Here is a 20,782-nt window from a genome sequence, read left to right as displayed (position 1 = left end):
ACCTCAAAGAACTAGAAAAAGAAGAACAAATGAAACCAAAGGTCAGCAGAAGAAAAAGAATAACAAAAATACAGCTGAACTAAATGAAATAGAGAACAAAATGACAATAGAAAAAATTAATGTGACAAAGAGCTGGTTCTTTGAAAAGATTGACAAAATTGACAAACCCTTGGCTAGACTCACTAAGATAAAAAGAGAGAAGTCATTAATCAACAAAATCAGAAATGAAAAAGGGGAAGTTATCACAAACATGACAGAAATACAAAGGATCATCCAACAATACTATGAAAGACTATATGCCACCAAATTCAATGACCTAGAAGAAATGGACAATTTCTTTGTAACATATAGCTTTCCTAGGCTGAACCATGAAGAGCTGAAAAATCTAAACAGACCGATCACCAGTTACGGAATTGAATCAGTCATCCAAATCCTTCCAAAAGCAAAAGTCCTAAACCAGATGGCTTCACTAGTGAATTCTAGCAAACCTTCAAACAGGATCTAATACCAATCCTGCTCAAACTCTGTCAAAAAATTGAAGAAGAGACAGTACTCCATAACTCATTTTATGAGGCCAACATTACCCTGATACCAAAACCTGGTAAGGACAACACACACAAAAAAAACTACAGACCAATATCTCTGATGGATACAGATGCAAAAATCCTAAACAGAATTCTAGCAAATCGAATACAACAATGCATTAAAAAGATTATTCATCACGACCATTGGGGTTCTTCCCCGAGGCACAAAGATGGTTCAACATCAGCAAATATATGATTATATCAATTGATGCAGAAAAAGCATTTGATAAGATACAACATCCATTTATGATGAAAACACTTAATAAAATAGGCATAAAAAAGAAAGTAACTTAACATAATAAAAGGCATATATGACAAACAATCAGCTAATGTCATAACTAATGGTGAAAAACTGAAGCCCTTTGCTCTACGTTCAGGAACATGACAGGGCTGTCCCCTATTACCTCTGCTTTTTAACATAGTGTAATGGAAGCCTTACCAGAACAATCAGGCAAAAGAAATAAAAGGCATCCAAATTGGGAATGAAGAAGTTAAATTGTCACTCTTTGCAGATGACATGATGCTATATATAGAAAACTCTAAACACTCCACCAAAACCCTATTAGAAATAATCAACGAATACGGTAAAGTTGCTGGCTATAATATCAATGTACAAAAGTCCATTGCATTCCTATATGCTAGCAATGAAATCTCAGAAGAATACAAAAATAACTCCTTTTTCAATTCCAGCAAAAATAATAAAATACCTAGGAATAAACATAGCCAAGGATGTGAACGAACTATATGCTGAAAACTGTAAGATACTTTTAAAATAAATTGAGGAAGACAAAAAGAAATGAAAAGTCATTCCATTCTCATGGATTGGAAAAATCAACATAGTTAAAATGGCAATATTACCCAAAGGAATATGAAGATTTAATTCAATCTCCATCAAAATCCATTTTTAAAGAAATAGAACAAAAAAATCACCAGATTTGTTTGGAACCACAAAAGACCAGAAATAGCCAAAGTATTCTTATGAGAAAAGAACAATGCTGGAGGTATCACACTCCTTGACTTTAGCTTATACGTATGGGCTACAATAATCAAAACAGCATGGTATTGGCAGAAAAACAGACACGTAGACCAATGGAACAGAACTGAGAACCCAGAAATAAAACCACATAAATATGGACAGACAATTTTTGACAAAGAAGCAAAAAACATACAATGGATAAAAGACAGCCTCTTCAATAAATGGTGCTGGGAGAATTGGACAGCGACGTGGAAAAAAATGAAACTGGACTGCTATCTGTCACCATGTATCAAAATTAATTCAAAATGGATCAAAGACTTAAGCATAAGACCTGACACAATAAACTGCATAGAAGAAAACATAAGAACTAAATTTATGGACCTTGGGTTCAAAGAGCATTTTATGAATTTGACTCCAAAGGCAATGGAAGTAAAAGCTAAAATAAACGAATGGAACTATATGAAACTTAAAAGCTTCTGCACACCAAGATAAACCATCGATAAAATAAAGAGGCAACCAACTGAATGGGAGAACATTTTCACAACAGTGCCTCCCATAAGGGGCTAATATCCAAAATATACAAGGAACTCATGAAACTCAACAACAACAAAACAAACAACCCAATGGAAAAATGGGCAGAGGACCTAAAGAGACATTTCTCCAAAAAGGACATACAAATGACAAATAGACATATGAAAAAATGCTCAGCATCACTATTCATCAGAGAAATGTAAATAAAAAACCACAATGAGATATCACCTCACCCCAGTCAGAATGGCTATCATCAACAAGACAAGTAGTAACAAGTGTTGGAGAGGCTCTGGAGAAAAAGGAACCCTCATACACTATTGGTGGGAATGCAAACAGTGCAGATGTTATGGAAGGAAGTGTGGAGGTTCCCCAAAAAACTATGAATAGAATTACCATATGACCCAGCAATCCCTCTCCTGGGTATATCTACCCAAAAAATTTGAAAACATTTATACATAAAGACACGTGTGCTCCAATGTTCATTGCTGCTTTGTTTACGGTGGCCAAGACATGGAAACAACCAAAATGTGCTTCAATAGATGAATGGATAAAGAAGTCCAATGGAATACTATTAGGAGGTAAGAAAAGATGACATAGGAACATTTGTGACAACATGGATGGATTTTGAGTGTATGATGCTAAGCAAAATAAGTCAGACAGACAAAGCAGAGAACCGTATGATTTCATTGATATGTGGTATATAAACCAAAAACAACAAAAGAATAAGACAAACGAGAAACAAAAACTCATAGACACAGACAATAGTTTAGTGGTTACTAGAGGGTAAATGGAATGGGGGGTGGGAGATGAGGGTAAGGGGGATCAAATATATGGTGATGGAAGGAGTACTGACTCTGGGTGGTGAACACACAGTGGGATTTATAGATGATGTAATACAGAATTATATACCTGAAATCTATGTAATTTTACTAACAATTGTCACCCCAATAAATTAAAAAAATAAAGACCAAAAAAAGAATTAGAAATGTAAAAAAAAGAAAAATTTTACATCATTCATTTTTTTCACTGACTTCTGAAACTAAAAAAAATATAAAGATATTTAATGTGTTTACTCAAACTTAAAAAGTAATATAAACATGAAGGAGAACAACAATAAGAAAATAAACAATTCTCCCCAATAATACCATCTACCTTAATTCAAAATATAATGCATCTTGCCAACACTTGAACAGGGAGAACTATGAAGTGCACTTTGTAAAACTCATAATTTAGCTATGAATAATAGCATCAATTTATAAGAAAATAAAATGGAGCAATGAACAATTTATGATTTGTATATATAGAAGGTGTGAGGTTCTCAATCTATTGAAATAGCATGTCTGTGACAGGATAATGTGTCATGACCAATAGCAGTCTTCGACTTGCCAACCAAAGGCACATTCATACTTTTTAATGTCACCAAAATGATGTCACCTTAAATGCATTAACATACTGCACTTATATTTTGAAGGTTAAGATGTAGATGGAAACAAGTGAAATTCTAAAATGGGTTAACATAGCACATCATATAATTCTTGCAACACTCATTCAGTCCTATTTGAGAGAAACAAAATTAGAGTCCATAAAATGAAAAGGAAACTTTTCAATGCACCAAAGGGATAAGCAACAAAATAGTCCATTGGAGGAGGATAGGCCATTGAAGAAAGCAGATCAACGATATTTAAAAATCAGTTTTACACATACACTCTCTCTCTGTGAGAAAAAAACAAAATGTGCTCATGTAGTAGATCAGGTATTAGAAAAGCTCTCAATAAACTGTTACAGTTACCCCGAAAATAAGACCTAATCGGAAAATAAGCCCTAGCATGGTTTTTCAGGATGACACGCCCTGAACATAAGCCATAATATGTCTTTTGAAGCAAAGATTAATAGAAGACCTGGTCTTATTTTTGGGGAAACACGGCAGGATTTCACTTTGGAACACATTGTCCATTGGGGTAGGTAAATAAATTAATCTTCACAAAGTGAAAATGTTTAATTAGATAACTGCAGTGGGAATTTATCATTTTCTAAAGCATCCTTAGGTTTGCCTAGGGCTACAGGACTGTTTGAGTTAACCAATCTGTCTATATTGAAACAGTAAATCTAGAGAATATGTTTATCTTCCAGTATTTCAGTTTCTAGGTAACCAGAAGTAACATATTATATTGATTTTCTTACTAGGTGAAGACATTCTGGGCAAATTATTTGTGTTATATTTCAAAAAAAAAAAAAAGGATATCTTTATAAAGAAAATTCAGATTATTGCCTAAATGTTGCTTTCTTTATTTTCAGTTCTTCAGTACTGAAGAACTTCAGTACTTTATTTTCAGTTCTTATTTTCAATAATTCTTCATTAGAATTTTTTTGTATTACTTATTTCATCTCGGCAAAACTTATTATCCTCTTTTTTTGTATTATTACCTCAGCTTCTAATTTTGAATTCACCATAAGCAACAATGAAACTTCAACACAAAATCCACTTCAAGAAATTTTTGGATTCTCATGTCATCAATGTAATCTTTCCATAGTGTGTACAGTATAAAAATTTATCCTATCACACAATACTTGCTTTATTACAGAAGTCAAGTTCTTAGTTTTGTTGTTTTTCTATTATCTCATTATGTCATATGGTAGGAAATAATATGTTGATAGCTCTCAGAAAGCTGGCAGCAACTTTTGAAATTAAGTAGCATAAAGCCATCATTAAAATTAAATTCCAAGAAAGACGTAACCCTTTAAAACCCTGGAAATACTGGAGGATGCTTTGCTTAGAACATGGAGGAAAAAATGAGATACCTCCAAAACAATATTTTTCATTTCATCTTAAGCTAGGTCTAAATAAGATTAAAATAACTTATTTTTAAAATTATTTGCTAATCTATATGTAATAAAGATTCATAAAAACTGGCTTATTGAAATGTATGTCAGATTGTCAAGCAATATTAGTTTATCAAGAAAGTTAGATATATATCAAGAAAAAATCTGGGCATGTGCTTATATATTTTTGTGGAATTGGTACAAAACAAAATTTATAGCCATTCCAGAGTGAAATGGCCTTTAGTTAATGCTGGATTTTGGAACATCGGATGCTGTAGAATCTAAACTGATCATAAAGACAACTTTGATTCTCAGTCTTCATTTTCAATACTTGACATTATCAACATTTTTGTTTCTTGTTTAATGGTAAAAATGTGACCCAAAATAGCACTTTATTTTGAAAAATGTTTTTACTCAAAAACTATTAATTTTGTGATTATTCTCTTTGAAATGCCTAAATAAGTAACTATCTGATATTGTTAGAGAGCAAGGAAAAACTATGTTTATTAATATACAATTACCACTGAAGTAAAATAACAAAAAACATGAAAAAATGTAAATGTAAGGTTTCCATAACATTTTACACCATTATGTGAATTAAATTTCAGTCAGCAATATATTTACAATGAATATATTGTAAATGAATGAAGTTGGAGTAAGACTATAATCATAATAAATTTGATAATATTTGATCTAATCATTGTTCTTTGTATATCTCAGTAATTCTTAAAATTACTTAAGTATGCAAAGAATTTACTCTGTAAAATGTAAATATTGCTAAAAGACAGAAATATTTTTCCCCTTATATTCTATTTTCTTTAAAATTATGTCATTATTTTTTAGCATCTATGTAGTTATTTGTATCTTCAAGGCACTAGACCATTATTTTCTGAATTTTTTTGATCATATGCCTCTCTAAGAATAATTTATTGAACATGTTCTCCTTATATAACAAAATACATAGATAAGTTATGTATACATACAATTTCAATATATTATTTTAGTAAATATTAGTATCATTCTCATAAAAATTAAGAATGGAATTTACTTTCTACTCCATCTGCTCATCATCTCGTATAACTCTTAATGTCAGTACACCTACATAGAATACTACTACTAAGTAATGACCTGTGATTGTAATAAACAAAGGAACCAGATCTTAAGGTAGAGATAAAAGCAGGTCAACTAAATAAATATTCTTAACAATTTATTACACTATTCTTAAATATATGCATTGCATTACTTTTGTAAAATCATATTCCATTCTATGTCCAAGCACACGCCAGGTAGCTAAAACACAGACTATGAAAATTCCACAAAATGCTTTTGCTAAGGAAACCATAACTTACTGCACTTTTGCCGTGTGTGTGTTTGTGTGTGTGTGTGTATACACACATATATGATGTAACACATCACCATATGTGTCATGTTAACACACACACACACACATATGCTTAAAGTCATAACTTTAAAATTAAAATAATTCACCACAGATACATGTTGAAGGAAAAATATAACTACAGCAATTTATCAAGTTAATATATAGACTTATCAATCTTTCTCAAAGAGATAGCATTAATCTTTAATAGTGATATTACAGATCAAATGATTTTGTTTAGTTATGTAAATTCTGTTCATCATCTTCTGGAGTTGTTTATCAAGGAAACTAATTTCTCTGGGCTCTAAAGAATTGCTGCGTTGAGCTTTTATTTTTTCATCATTCTATTTAATTGTAGCCCTGTAATATAATTTAATGTAAAAGTTGTCTCTATTGTGGCAGTGTAAAATTTCTTGTAACAGTAACCCATTAAAGTATATTAAAAGTATTTGTCATGATCCTCACAAGTACCAATAACAAATAGAAACCTGGGATACATAATCAGTACAAATAATTCAGAAAAATCTCTCTCCATTTGTCTACATATAAAAAAAATCCAGAAAAATAATAATCCAACTAAAAAATATATATAAATACCAATAATATATTAAAAATTAATCACTCCCATATCTAAAAATCAAAAGAATAAACTAATGAGAAAATCCCTCAAAATTTGGCAACATTGTCAAATTCATGTACTTAATTTAACTGAAGTTTAATTCTGATGGGTCCTCTGTCCCAGTTTGACACGTTAAGAGACAGTCTGGAAATGACATAAAATTCTTCCAAAATACTATACTAATGAAGATTTAAATTTTATTGTCTCAGACATCATTCCTTAAATATCTTATATAAGTTACTGGATGATCTCTGGCAAAAACTGCTGAGGTAATTTGCTTTTAGTGGTTTGTTTGTTTATTTGTTTTTTTCTCCCTTATAAGTAACTAGGTATTCTTGCCTTCATGCACAAAGACTTTTGTTAAAGGTTGATGGTGTTTTTTAGAACACATCTAATACCTCATGGTCAATATTACAGAGTACATGGTGAGCACTTTTATATGTAATTTCAAGTCTTGCTTTTAGTTCCAGGAAAATTTAATTCAATTACAGTTTTTTATTCTGTTCTTTGCATTGATTTTCTTTTTTGAGAACTCCTATTGTACATTTGGTGGATTTGCCTGTGTTTCTGAAATTTGTTTTACTTTTATTTATAATTCTTTGATCAGGCCCATCATCTCTCTTTATGAAGCTCTCTTTTCCCCCAATTAAATCATTTTGAGCTATTTCAGTACTTTTTTCTTTTTTTAGCTTGCCAATAAGTATAAAATTACATATTTTACTTGTTTTGTGTGCATATCCTTCTGTTTTCACTTTCATTTTGAAGCTTCACCATCTTTTTATTGAAATAACTTCCCATAAAATTTAGATAAAATCCTCTTCTGTTTGTTTATTTTTAAGTGAAATGAGATTATCTTCACTTTTAATATGTGGAGGAAGCATTACCACTCCCTCTTTTGTTACTTTTCTAAAAAGATAAAAATTACAGCTTCCTGCTTTCTTAGATCAGTCTTCTCTTCTCAAAGGCCCATTTAATTTAAATATCCCATTTATTTTGCCCGTTTTTTTTCTCTCTTTTTTTGTTTCCTCCCTTGCTAAGTCTGGGATATTCCCAGCAGTTTATCTCAATGTGTGGCTCTGTCTTAGAATTTCAAGACTTCATAGGATCCAGACTTTTTTAGGAAAGAAAAGACCTTCATACATTGAAGTGGATCCAATGACTTCACCTATGAATAAAAGTATGAAAACACCTTTAGTTTCTGTTCTTAGATTTACCTGACAAAATACTGTTATTTGGGGACTTTCCTGTTTCTATGGCACCAGACATCACACTGCCTTCTTTCTGCTTTTACCCACAAATGGTGATAGCATAAGGATCTAGTCGCTGTCATTGATTTATTCCTACCAACTTGCACTTCGGTGTTTGGGGGGATAATTCTCACTTAGTTTTGGTATAGGTGTTGATATCTTTATGCGTGTTTTCGTTTTCTCTATCTTATTTGTACTCTATTTATTTTCTCTCTGCATATATTACTTATTTCTTTTAATATCCACATAGGTCAAAGATAATTTAAACTCTAAGTAGGTATGGATTTTTGTCTTTTTTTTAAAGTTACTGATGTATGTCAAGCACATATGAAAAGTCTTCCATATCAGAAGTACTAAGTATATATTTTTTTAATTAAAATAATGAATAGTCTAGAATAACAGATACACAGTAATTTCTAGTACACTGTAACTTAAAAAATAACTATTCACTTTGGAAATAAGAAGCCTACTGAACAGTTTTTTTGCCCCTTGTAACATGAAGAGAGTGAGGGATCAATTCTGGAATGCAGCAGTTTGTGTGGTGACACTGTGTTGAAGGACATTAAGAAGTTCACAAAACCATAAGAAAATGTCACCTGATTTTTTGTAGTTCCAACTGAATTGAATAAGTATTCATCTAAATATCAATTAGAGAAATACAGATATATATATAATGTATATTTTATTTTTAAATATACTGTACAACACCATATTTTTCAAAGAATACTAAGCTGAACAAGATCAAACCTGGATAAGACTTAAGGCTATTAGTAATTCTTCTTTGAACAGGGTATTTCAATGAAAAATATTTGAGAACTAAATACCATAAAATGTCATCTGTTAGTATGTGGACAGATCTGACCCTTATTATCTGGTTAACCTGAAAATGAACTACTTGTTTTATGTGGACTCTTTGTGCTTACATATAGTAATTGCAATATTCTTCTGGTTAGTATATGATTAGTTATGCAATGTAAAATCCACATTTACTCTAAAGCCACTAATTTCCATATATGAGGTTGGACAATCAAATTTGCGAACTCATGGCCATGCACTTACATTGGCAGCACCGTACAAACAACTTAGTAAAGTTCATGTGGACGTGTGGCAGTGTCTTCCTGAGTGGCGTTCTTTATTATTGTTGTGCATGTTTGTGTGCCATTGCAAGAATGTTTGAGCTTGAATTAGAGGAATGAACAAACATTAAATTTCTTGTTAAATTTGGCAAGAGTGGAAGTGAAATCAGGGACATGTGAGTCCAAGTTTATGGGGCTAATGTCATGAAGAAAATGGCAACATACAAATGGATTAAATGTTTCTCTGAGGGGATAGAACAAGTCACAGATGAAGAGAGGTCAGGGTGGCCAGTAATGAGCAGAACTGATTAAAACATTGCAAAAATTCATCAAATTGTGCGTCCAAATTGTCGGTTGACTGTCAGAAGCATAGCAGACCAAGTAAACATCGATAGAGCAAAGGAAAATCTTAACTGAATATCGTGACATGAGAAAGGTGTGGGCAAAAACAGTCATGAAGCAGCTACCTAATGAACAAAAGCAAAGGAGAATCAAAGTTTGCCAAGACCATTTGGAGAGGCAAGAAGATGTTTTGCGCCAAGTTATCACTGGTGATAAAACATAGGTGTACCAATATGACCCTGAAACAAAGCGTCAAAGTGCACAATGAGAGTTAGCCCATCTCCACAACCAAAAAAGTTCCGTCAGTCCAAATCAAGAGTCAAAACGATGTTGCTAACCTTTTTTGATATCAGAGGGATTATTCATTATGTATTTGTACCAACTGGACAAGCAGTTAACCAATTTTACTATTTGGAACTGCTGAAAAGGCTGGGTGAAAAAGTTAGATAACCTGAACTTTTCACCAACAATTCATGGCTCTTGCATAATGACAATGTACCAGCTCACACTGCATTGTCTGTGAGAGAGTTTTTAGCCAATAAACAAATAAATATATTGGACACCCTCCCTACTCACCTGATCTCGACCCCATTGATTTCTTTCTTTACCCGAAGAAAAAAGAAAATATTGAAAGGAAGTTATTTGGATGACATTTAGGACATCAAGGGTAATAAGACGACAGCTCTGATGGCCACTCCAGAAAAAGAGTTCCAAAATTGCTTTGAAGGGTAGACTAGGTGCTGGTTTTGGTGCATAGCTTCCCAAGAGGAGTACTTCAAAGGTGACTGTAGTGATATTCAGCAATAAGATATGCAGCACCTTTTCTAGGATGAGTTCACAAACTTAATTGCCAAACCCCTATGATTACATTTACCATATATCTTTGGTCATATACCTTCCAGTCGTATATTTTATCATACTTTAAGAAAAATATCAGATCAGTTTGTATGCATGTGGGTGTGTATGTGCAATATCAAACTAGTAGCACTTATTTACAAATTGTTTTGTTAAAGATATTAGCAAATAACCTGCTTAAATAATATTCAACTCTCAACTAATTGGTTTGGCAGAATGTGGAAATTTGCTTGTGAACACATGAGATAACTCAGAAGACTCTCTGCCTTAGGGCATTAACAGCAATATCTTCAAGATAACCAAAATTGAGAGGTAATAACTTTTTATTTTTCTCTTGTGTCTTAAAGTTACCTTCTTCAATCTACAACTAGAATTCTGTTAAGTTATTTGAACAAACAATAAAAATGGTACTATTTTTATGTGCACATGGGTCTGGCAAATTATATCCTTAAAGCAATGAGTTACACAATACTTAAAAAAATTAACCATGGTCCCAAATTATTGTATAATTCCACTAAGTATGGGTAATAGTCCCTAAAATTTTAGAAATTTTATTTAATAATTACCTAAACATAATTTTTGATAGCAGATTTTATACTTTAAGAATGTTAATAATATAAAAAGTTCATAACCAAATTTTAGTAACAGGTACAATAAAATATTAGGAATAGCCATAATTACTTATTTGTCAACATTAATATGAACAACTGGCATATATTAATTGATATTGGAGAGAGAGGAGTTGTGTTTTTTTTTTGTTTGATTTTTCAACATGGATGATGTATAGCACTGAAGAAAATCTTCAAATAACTTTTTGTATATGGCCAATTTATCTAACATCCTTGTTATGAAACTGTTTAACAAAATATATCAAATATTTTCTCATTGAATAAACTATGCCTACCATCTACTCTAAAGACCAACATATTTGTAAATAAATAAAATTATGAGGAAACATAATTAAGTTTAGAAATTAATTTGTAACACTCATGAAAGACAAACATTCTCCAGATTATCTACATATGTCTATCTTTCATTACATAAAATAGCTGAGTGAGTCATCTGCATTCAGTACCACTAATGTAGCACAAAGGAGAAAAAGTTCAGAAATCTAAGCAGCAAAGATAAATTAGAAGCGAGTATGGCATATTATTAATAATAGACTTGTGGCTTTTCTTAATAAATCAATCTCTAGCATTTCCCTTGGTAAAGCAATTAGATGAAATACGTAACACATGGATTATAATGACATACATAAAATTCTATTAATATCACACATAAGTTTTGAATTTTTAAGTTAATGTGCATATGTAGATATATCTTTATCAAGAAATAAAATTCTTTGAGTAAGAGAAAAACAGATTCTGTCATCTGAAATAAGCCCCCCCTCACCTTCCTTTAGAGGAAAAGACTCCTTAGAGTCCCAACAAAATTGAACTTAATGACTAGAGTTTAATTTTACAGTAGAGGATAAAAGAAAAGAGATGGCAGTAATTTTTTATTTTTTTTTTTATTTTTTTTTTTAGAATAGCCACAAAGCGATTCACCACTAAACTGTCAGAGCAGAGAAATGGAAAATCTGCTTTAACAACAGATGCGAGGGAGGAGATGAAGACTTTTAATATCACCACTCTGGTGCACCAGCAATAAAACAGGGATCTTGCAGCATCTGCTGAAAGTTTGATGTAATTCTTTGGTGAGTATTCCCTTAGAACAATATAATTTTCTAAAGTATCAACCCCAGAGTGTGCAATTCTACAGAGAAGGTTAAATTTTCCTCTCAGTTATAGCGTTTTGAAAATGCCACTGCTAATTACATGGAAATATTAGATACTTCATGAATCAATTTGGTAGAACTATTTAAATTGATGCAGATGGCTTCATTTATCTAACAAATCTAATCTCTCTGAGTAGGGAATCAGAATCCCAGTTTGCTTCTGAACTCTGGTTTCTTAATATAAGGCATTGCAGGAAAAATGTTCTCCTAAACCTTAATGTAGAAATGATTATCTGCAGAATGAAAAATGAATAACTAACAAAAGAGTCTTTCATAGAATAAATGCTACTAATGTCAAGTAAACCATACCAAAAAAAAAAAAAAAATAGGAGAGAGGAAGAGAATAAATATACAACAAATATATTAGCAGTACTTTTCTAACTTTCTAAATGTGTAGTCCCATGACGCATACACTCATGAAAAAGATGACATAAAGACCCTGTGCTTTAACTTTTGATGAGTAATTCCAAAATTCTCTATCGTGAAGTCATACACCCATACTTAGATTTACATACAGCGGATGCCAAAAACAATGTATACACATTTTAAGAAAGGAAAACACTTTATTAAAGTCGTCGCAATCAATATATACTAACACAAGATGAATACAAGTCATGTGTATACATTTGTTTGGCACCCCAGGGTATGAATCTTATTATTAAATAAAGTGTGAATAAAACTTTTAAATCTAAAATATATAAAAAATCTTGAAAATATTAACTTCAAGACAAAGTAGGATATGTCTGTTCTTTGCTTATTAACTTATTCTTTACTGTTTGTGCTCTTGGATTGGTAGGGATGATTGTTGAGTTTTATTTAAGTAAATATAATATTGGTGGAGCTACTGAAGAAATAAACATTTTTCACACATTTCAGTCATATTCAGTAATTGGGGTGGGTTAGTGATAGAAGAGGGAAGAGGGGGTCAAAAATATGGTGATGAAGAACTGACTCTGGGTGGTGAACACACAATGGGATTTATAGATGATGCACTACAGAATTGTACACCTGTGACCTATGTAACTTTACTAACCAATGTCACCTCAATACATTTAAAATGTTAAAAATAAATAAAAACTTAATTAATTAAAATATACAAAAGTTAATCAGGATTCAAAAGCTGGAAAAATATTCTGATTTTTAAAATACTTTAGTTTTATTTTTTTCTAAAATTTAGATGAAAAGAAGAAAATTAAGAAAGACTGGAAAACACATTGCATAAAAGTGCCACATGACAGAAATAAAGTATTTTTCAAAATATGCAAAACTTACAAAAGGAATACAGCAAGCCTACCATAAGAAAAAAAGAAGCAAATACAGGACATTAGCTTAGAAACATGAACATTAAAGCATTTGGAGACATTCCAAATTCTCTAAATCAAGGACCACATTTTTTTTTTTTTAAACTCCATAGTGATGCTAGAATTGTAAACATTAACAATTAAATACCTCTGAAGCCTAGGTATTACTGGGGCATAGTTTACAGAGAATGCCTTGTGAATGCATCCCTGGAAGTGTACAAAACTTTGTCTGGGCTATGAAAAGTCAAGTGAGGCAATCAGTTGTGTTCATAGCAAAACACATAAAATTTCATTTGTATCCTGGGCATTTCATTTTCCTCAGTCATTTTGATTTTACTCTGGGTGAACCAATACATAGAGAAAGCAAAAGTGAACTCAGTAATACTACTCTGGCTGAGAAGCTGGTGATTTATTTTTCTTTCTGTGGGCTCTGGTCAGCATCACTAACTATCACCAGAAAACAGACCTCTCTCCTTTTTATCAAGAGTTGTCAAGAGCTCAAACACATTTTCAAGTATTCATGACAACTCTCCTCAGCCACGGAAAAGTTCAGATATGTAACTGAGAAAACTACTATTCAACTTTTAAATGACTTGCAAAGTTAACCAATAAGGAGACAACAGAATACTAAGCCAAATAAACATCAGTACAACTAATGAAATCCAGAAACCAAATTAGCACTGATAATGTACTTGAGTTAAGTGCAGGGTTTTTCTCTTTAGCATTCCCACTCTGGGCCCATTATCCTCTTAACTACCTAAATTCTGGTATCTCGAAATTCCCTAAGCTGTATTAGAACAAGCTGTCCAAGTTTCTCCTCAAAGAACATGGTTTATATTAGGGTCAAGTTTCAACAATTTAAAGCAAACATTTAACAGCATCTTTCTAAAAACATACAAATAACTTTTTCAACAAATGTTTTTCAAAGAAATTAAATATCATTATTATTTGACATTTTAGATAACAATTCACACTCAGTTTGACATTAAATTTACCCATAAAATGTAAAATGTATTATGTCTTACAATGACCAAAATAAAGCTATTTAGGAAATGTTCATTTCTAATACCCAATTATATTAATATTATATTCAGATAGGTTAATTGCTTTGGTTATGGGGCATGTGACAATGAAAAGAGATAATCAAATGTAAAAAATAATAATAATAAAGCAAACATTAATATTTTAAAAAAATATATAGTGAGAGAGATAGGCTCCTAAATATGTAAAATGTATTATACATGTAGTACTAAATAATATAAAATATACTAATAATATACAAACGTACATAAATAAACTGAATCACTGTGGGATTCTGCTTAGAAATTATTCCCTAATATAAGAAACTGGTAAAAAAGAAATAATGTCAATGGTACAGCTATTGTAGGTAATCTTGATGGTGTATATATTCCATAACTTGATCGCATATCTAAATTCCACAATCTATAAGAAATACAAGAAATAATTGATAAAGTGACAAATTTGGTTCATGTTCTCAGCACAAAAATTCCATATGGTCCTTTCTTGACTAAGACAAAACTTCAACAATCGGACTTGGTCAAAAAGAGGGACTAATTTAAACAAATGTCCCCATTGTGGTCTGGGGCAGTACGTTTGGTATGGTACAATTTACTTCCCCTTCTGGGATCCATCTAACATTCCTCTTAAAATGTCGGAGTACTTGCTTTGTCAGGTTGTAATAAAAGAAGATGAACAAAGAAATTAGAATTACCTATCCAATTAACCCTGAACATATGACATTAAACCAGACATTCAAAGGTGAAAAGACCTTAAACCAGCTTCATGACTAGCCTAATACTTTTTAACTAAAATGTTCTATTTTTGGTGTCTAGTGTCTCATAAAATGCCTCCACCACGAAGAAATCTTTGAGTTGCCTTTCTTGGAAGCCTTACCCTTACTGGGAACTTTGAAATAAAAATCTGGCATGTGCTTCAATCATTTGATTTGAGAATAGGCTTGATCAAATTGAAAATAACGTGTAAGGAATAAAACAAAAACACAAAATACCAAACACACAAGTCCACAGAAAACCCCAGAAATTATCCAAGTCTGTAGTAATTGCCATGAGAGGGCAGTAGACATGCAAGAAAATGAGTCTAGCATTTGGAAAATTGCTAACAATGTTGAGAACCATTTAATCTTATATATCAAGTAGTAGGAATGTGTTCCACTAATCTAGTGTTGCATAACTCAGCATGCCACACTTAGTTGCCTAAAATAACCATTTTATTATTGTGCATGAGGTCTGTGGGTGAGAGATTTAGACAGAGTACAGTGGGCATAACTTGTATCTGCTCCCTGAGTCAAGAGATGCAGATAGAATTCAAGCTGCCAGTGACCACTCAAACGTGTACAGGCTCATAACAACTGGAAAGCTCTCTACTTGCATGTGTAGTTGCCTGGACTAGGATGACTCAAAATCTGGGCTCAACTGGGACTTCCCACTAGTACCTATCCAAGGCTTCTCCATGTAACTTTGACTTCCTTTCAGGGGCAACCTCAGGATTGTCAGAAGCAGTTTAAGGCAGTGTAGAGCTGCAAGATATAGTGTGCTTGCAAGTGAGGCAGAAGGTGCACTGTCTTCCAACCAACCCTAAGAAGGCATGAAACAGTACCTCCCTTGCAGTCTATCTGTGATAAGCAAGTCATTAAAAGTATCCAGATTCAAGGGGAAAAGAATTAGACCCTATTCATCTATTTCTTAAAAAAAAAAAAAAAAAGTCAAAGAATTTGCAGCCATCTTTAAAACTGCCACAGAATGCAAAATTTAAAATATTTCCAAGACATACATGGTCCCTTTCTATATTGATTGTATCTCATTTGAATTTTGGTTGTAATATTTTGGGTGAAAAATATAGCTCAGGACAAAAAGAGAGAAGCCTTCCTCAGTAGTAGAAACGAAATACACTGTTTTAATTCTGATTTATAAAATGTAAAATGCCTAGAAACTTCTGTCTTCATACATTCTATTTGTAATACTTTGATACATAAAAATTCCCTGCAACATGGTGTGAGATAGCTTGATTCTGTGATTCTCTCATTTTACTCGTCGTAGGAAACCAAGGTGCAGTATAAATACTGAGTGACAAGTGACAATGGAGGAAAAATTACTATACTAGTAATATTAAAATACATACTTTTGTAAATAAATCAGCCTTGGTTTTTGGCTGAGACATAGATCCTTGAAATTTTTCAAACAGCAAATCTTAAGTACAAAAAATTAAAATAAATATCTCTACTATGAATAAAATTAGACTAGAAGATATTAATGATTTCAAATTATATATAACTTTGATTCACAATACATAAAAAATGCTACCTCATGATTTGTCATTGAAGCCTACGAAGAATGGATTTATGGCTTTTTTCTTTTTTATTCTAAGATGAAAGCACCGCATAGAGAATGACAAATTACACATAAAAGTGTTGGTGATGTTAAGGTGAAAAATGATTTTTCACAATACCATGATGTATTTCACTCTCACTCAAACCTAATTATTTTAATTGTTTGGTCCAAATATAGCATACGTTGAAATAACCTTTCATTGGTTCACCATCAAAACATAGGTTTCATTGTGTCCTCATAAAAAATGTATTTGTAATGAAATGTTCCTTATCGCATGTGCTACTGTTCAGGTGTGACCTATTAGTCTGTTACTCTAATTTTTCAGAATTCAGATCAGAGAAACAGAAGAATGCAATGAATAAATCAAAAATAAAATCTCACCTATCTGTAATTTATGTTATACTTCTTGTTCTTTGAGTGATATTTAAGCAAAGTATTATGCTTATTCCTCTATCTCTGGAAGTCAAGATAGGTTAGGCAATCTTTTCTGAAGGAGGGAAAGTTGAGAAAGAAATATTGTTGATCTGCTGAGCAGTTTATTAAGGACAAAGCTAAAATTAAAATCAGTGTCTAGGCTGTTGACATTGTGGGATTACAAATTGCTTTGTTGTTAGGGATATTTAAAAATGGAAACGAAAGCAATCCCAGCCTGACTGACAGCGGTGGGCATGGCCTGGCCCCTTCAGGATCTGAAAGACTCCCCTGCTGTTTGATGTGAGGCACAGCCCAGAAGCCAAATGAGAAAAGGATGACTGGTGTGGGATTCACACTCGCATTGCCCACCAGGCAGCCGCATTACTTTGAAGGTTTTTAGCTGATTTTATTCTTGATGAAAATCAATCTTGCCATGAAATCAGAAAGGATTTACTAAAGTAGCCATCACCAAATACAGAAGATATAATACAGAAACTGCACATGTTGTTAGCACATCAAAGAGGAACAGACTTGCCTTGAGAATTATCACACATTTTCAAATAAATTGCTACCAAATAGCACTTCACTTTTAACATATATTTAACTCACTAGTATGTTTTAAGCCTACATGCCATAATTTCAACCAAGCTTATTAATAGAAGTGACAAAATACCTTTCCTTACAACATGATTTATTTAACACGGCCATCTGTGATTTTCATTTAAGGACAACAAATAAGTAGGCAAGAAATTGGTGTTCATGATTTCCTGCTCTTACTTTCCTGTTTTCTGGGCATGTTCAGCCCTTGATTGGTTTTCTCTAACCTCTCTAACCTTCTTTCTTGGAGATAATATGGTCATTCCTAACTCTCTTCAAAGATAAGGCTGTAGAACCACTATTTTCTCTGTTCTCCTTCACCAGTCTTGGCCATCAGCATCATTGAAAACAGCAACACTCTATCTGAATGTCCAGTAGGTTACCCCTGAAGAAGCCTCAGAACAAAGTGCTAGTGAAGCCAACAAATGCATGGTTATTTAGAACCAGCTGGCCATATGGTACATGAAGAACTTCGACTTTAAAGAAATTTCTAAACTGCCAGTTAAATTCCTGAGCTATTTTGAAATACTGCAAATATCCTGTATATTTTACTTTCTAGATTTCTCTAAAAATACTTTGTATCAACACAATCGAAGAGTTAACTTCTGTTCAAGAATTCCAACATCTCCAATAAGGGACTAATATCTAAAATATATAAGGAACTCATACAACTCAACACCAAAAAGCAAACAATCCAATTAAAAAATGGGCAGAGGACCTGAATAGACATCTCTCCAAAGAGGACATGTAGATGGCCAACAGACATTGAAAAGATGCTCAACATCACTACTCATCAGAAGAATGCAAATAAAAGCCACAATGAGATATCACATCACCCCAGTCAGAATGGCTATCATCAACAAGACAAATAGTAACAAGTGTTGGAGAGGCTGTGGAGAAAAAGGAACTCTTACACACGGTTGGTGGGAATGCAGATTGGTGCAGCCTCTATGGAAAGCAGCGTGAAGGTTCCTCAAAAGATTAAGAATAGAATTGCCATGTGACCCAGCAATCCCTCTCCTCAGTAGACGAGTATACCCAAAAAATCTGAAAACATTTATCCAAAACGGTATATGTGCTCCGATGTTCACTGCAACTTTGTTTATGATGGCCAAGACACGGAAACAACCAGTGTTCTTCAATAGATGACTGAATAACAATGTGGTATATATATACAATGAAATATTACTCTGCCATAAGAAAAGATGAAATAATGCCATTTGCAATAGCATGGATGTAACTTGAGATTACTATGCTAAACAAAATAAATTATCTAGAAAAAGTCGAGAACCATTATGATTTCACTGTCATGTGGGATATAAAACTGAAAGCAACAAAGGAACAAGACAAACAAATAAAAATCAAAAGCTCATAGACACAGGCAACGGTTTAGTGGTTACCAGAGAATAAGGGGGGGAGGGTGGTAGATGAGGGTAAACGGGGTCAAGTATATGGTGATGGAAGGAGAACTGACTCTGGGTGGTGAGCACACAATGTATTACAGAATTGTACACCTGAAACTCTGTGTAACTTTACTAACCATTGTCACCCCAATAAACTTTAATTTAAAAAAAAAAAAGAATTCCTAGATGTTTTTAGGTAGAATATGAGTTCATATAGTCTAGAATCAAAACAATATGGGAATGAAATCATCAATATAAGGTATGATTTTGCTACCAGTGTTACCTTAGATATTACTGTATTTTATTTTGTTTTGCTTTTGGTTTCCTTTCTTTACTTACAGAGTTATTGGCTAGATGTAACTAAATAAAAAGGAATGTTTACTCACTACTTTCAGAAAGAAAAACACACAAATAAAAACATTAAATTTGGGCCGGCCCAGTGGCTCAGGCGGTTGGAGCTCCATGCTCCTAACTCTGATGGCTGCTGGTTTGATTCCCACATGGGCCAGTGGGCTCTGAACCATAAGGTTGCCGGTTCAACTCCCTCAAGGGATGGTGGGCTGTGCCCCCTGCAACTAACAACAGCAACTGGACCTGGAGCTGAGCTGCGCCCTCCATAACTAATATTGAAAGGACAACAACTTCACTTGGAAAAAATCTTGGAAGTACACACTGTTCCCCAATAAAGTCCTGTTCCCTTCCCCACACAAATACATAGACATCCACATGGACATATAGCATAATTACATAAGGGAGATATTGATGGTAAACATAAATTTGGGGTCTAGAAGCACAGAGGTGGTATAAAATCATGAAGGGAAGAAAGAGTCTGAAGAGTAAGCCCTGAGCTTGAAGGTCTGGAAGAGGAAAAGGAGCTAGTCATGAGGACTGAGGTGGAGAACGATTACAAATGGATGAGAACAACTGATTGCAAATAACTTTGCAGTGAGTTTTGCTATGAAGGTAAGCAAATAAATCAGGTGGTAGATAAATGGGAATATGTAGAGTTATAAGCAAAGATTGGCAAGAAGGTACTTACTTTTAAAATTACATACAGCAGAGAGTAACCAAAAGTTACCCAAAATAGAAGACTAGTAAGAAGCATCCCTTTTGCTATTTATAGAATTGACTATCGATCCATTCTAAAAAGCACCCATATAGAAAGTATTCCTCAAATTCCACCTATGGACTTAGTACAATGTAGGTAAAATATTTTATGTATGCAACATTCATCAGTTCTGTGACATATCTCACTATACATTTCTTCATTTAAGATGTCACACAAAAGTATGGTCTAGTCAAACAATACCATCATACATTCACCCTTTCTCAATGAATCTTAAAAGATCCTTTATGAATAAAACCCTATAAATAGTTGTTATTCTTCCAAAGCACTGAATTCAAACACAGAGAAAATCGGTATCATTTTATAAAGTGGAAAAATGATATAGTTCAGATGTGAAATAAACCATTTCAAACATCAAAGTTGATATA

The 20,782-nt window shown here is 32.8% G+C and overlaps 1 protein-coding gene across 7 annotated transcripts in view; it reads right to left on the bottom strand.

Annotated features, from left to right (window-relative positions):
- Nucleotides 1-20,782, bottom strand: part of KHDRBS2 (KH RNA binding domain containing, signal transduction associated 2) — a 542,840-nt gene that overhangs the window by 352,952 nt on the left and 169,106 nt on the right. The gene's annotated exons all lie outside the window — the stretch shown is intronic.

This window comes from Rhinolophus hipposideros (assembly GCF_964194185.1).
Source record: "Rhinolophus hipposideros genome assembly, chromosome: 3".
NCBI classification, from domain to species: Eukaryota; Metazoa; Chordata; class Mammalia; order Chiroptera; family Rhinolophidae; genus Rhinolophus; species Rhinolophus hipposideros.
Note: the sequence above shows the minus strand (reverse complement) of the source record. Positions and strands in the feature narration are given on the sequence as shown.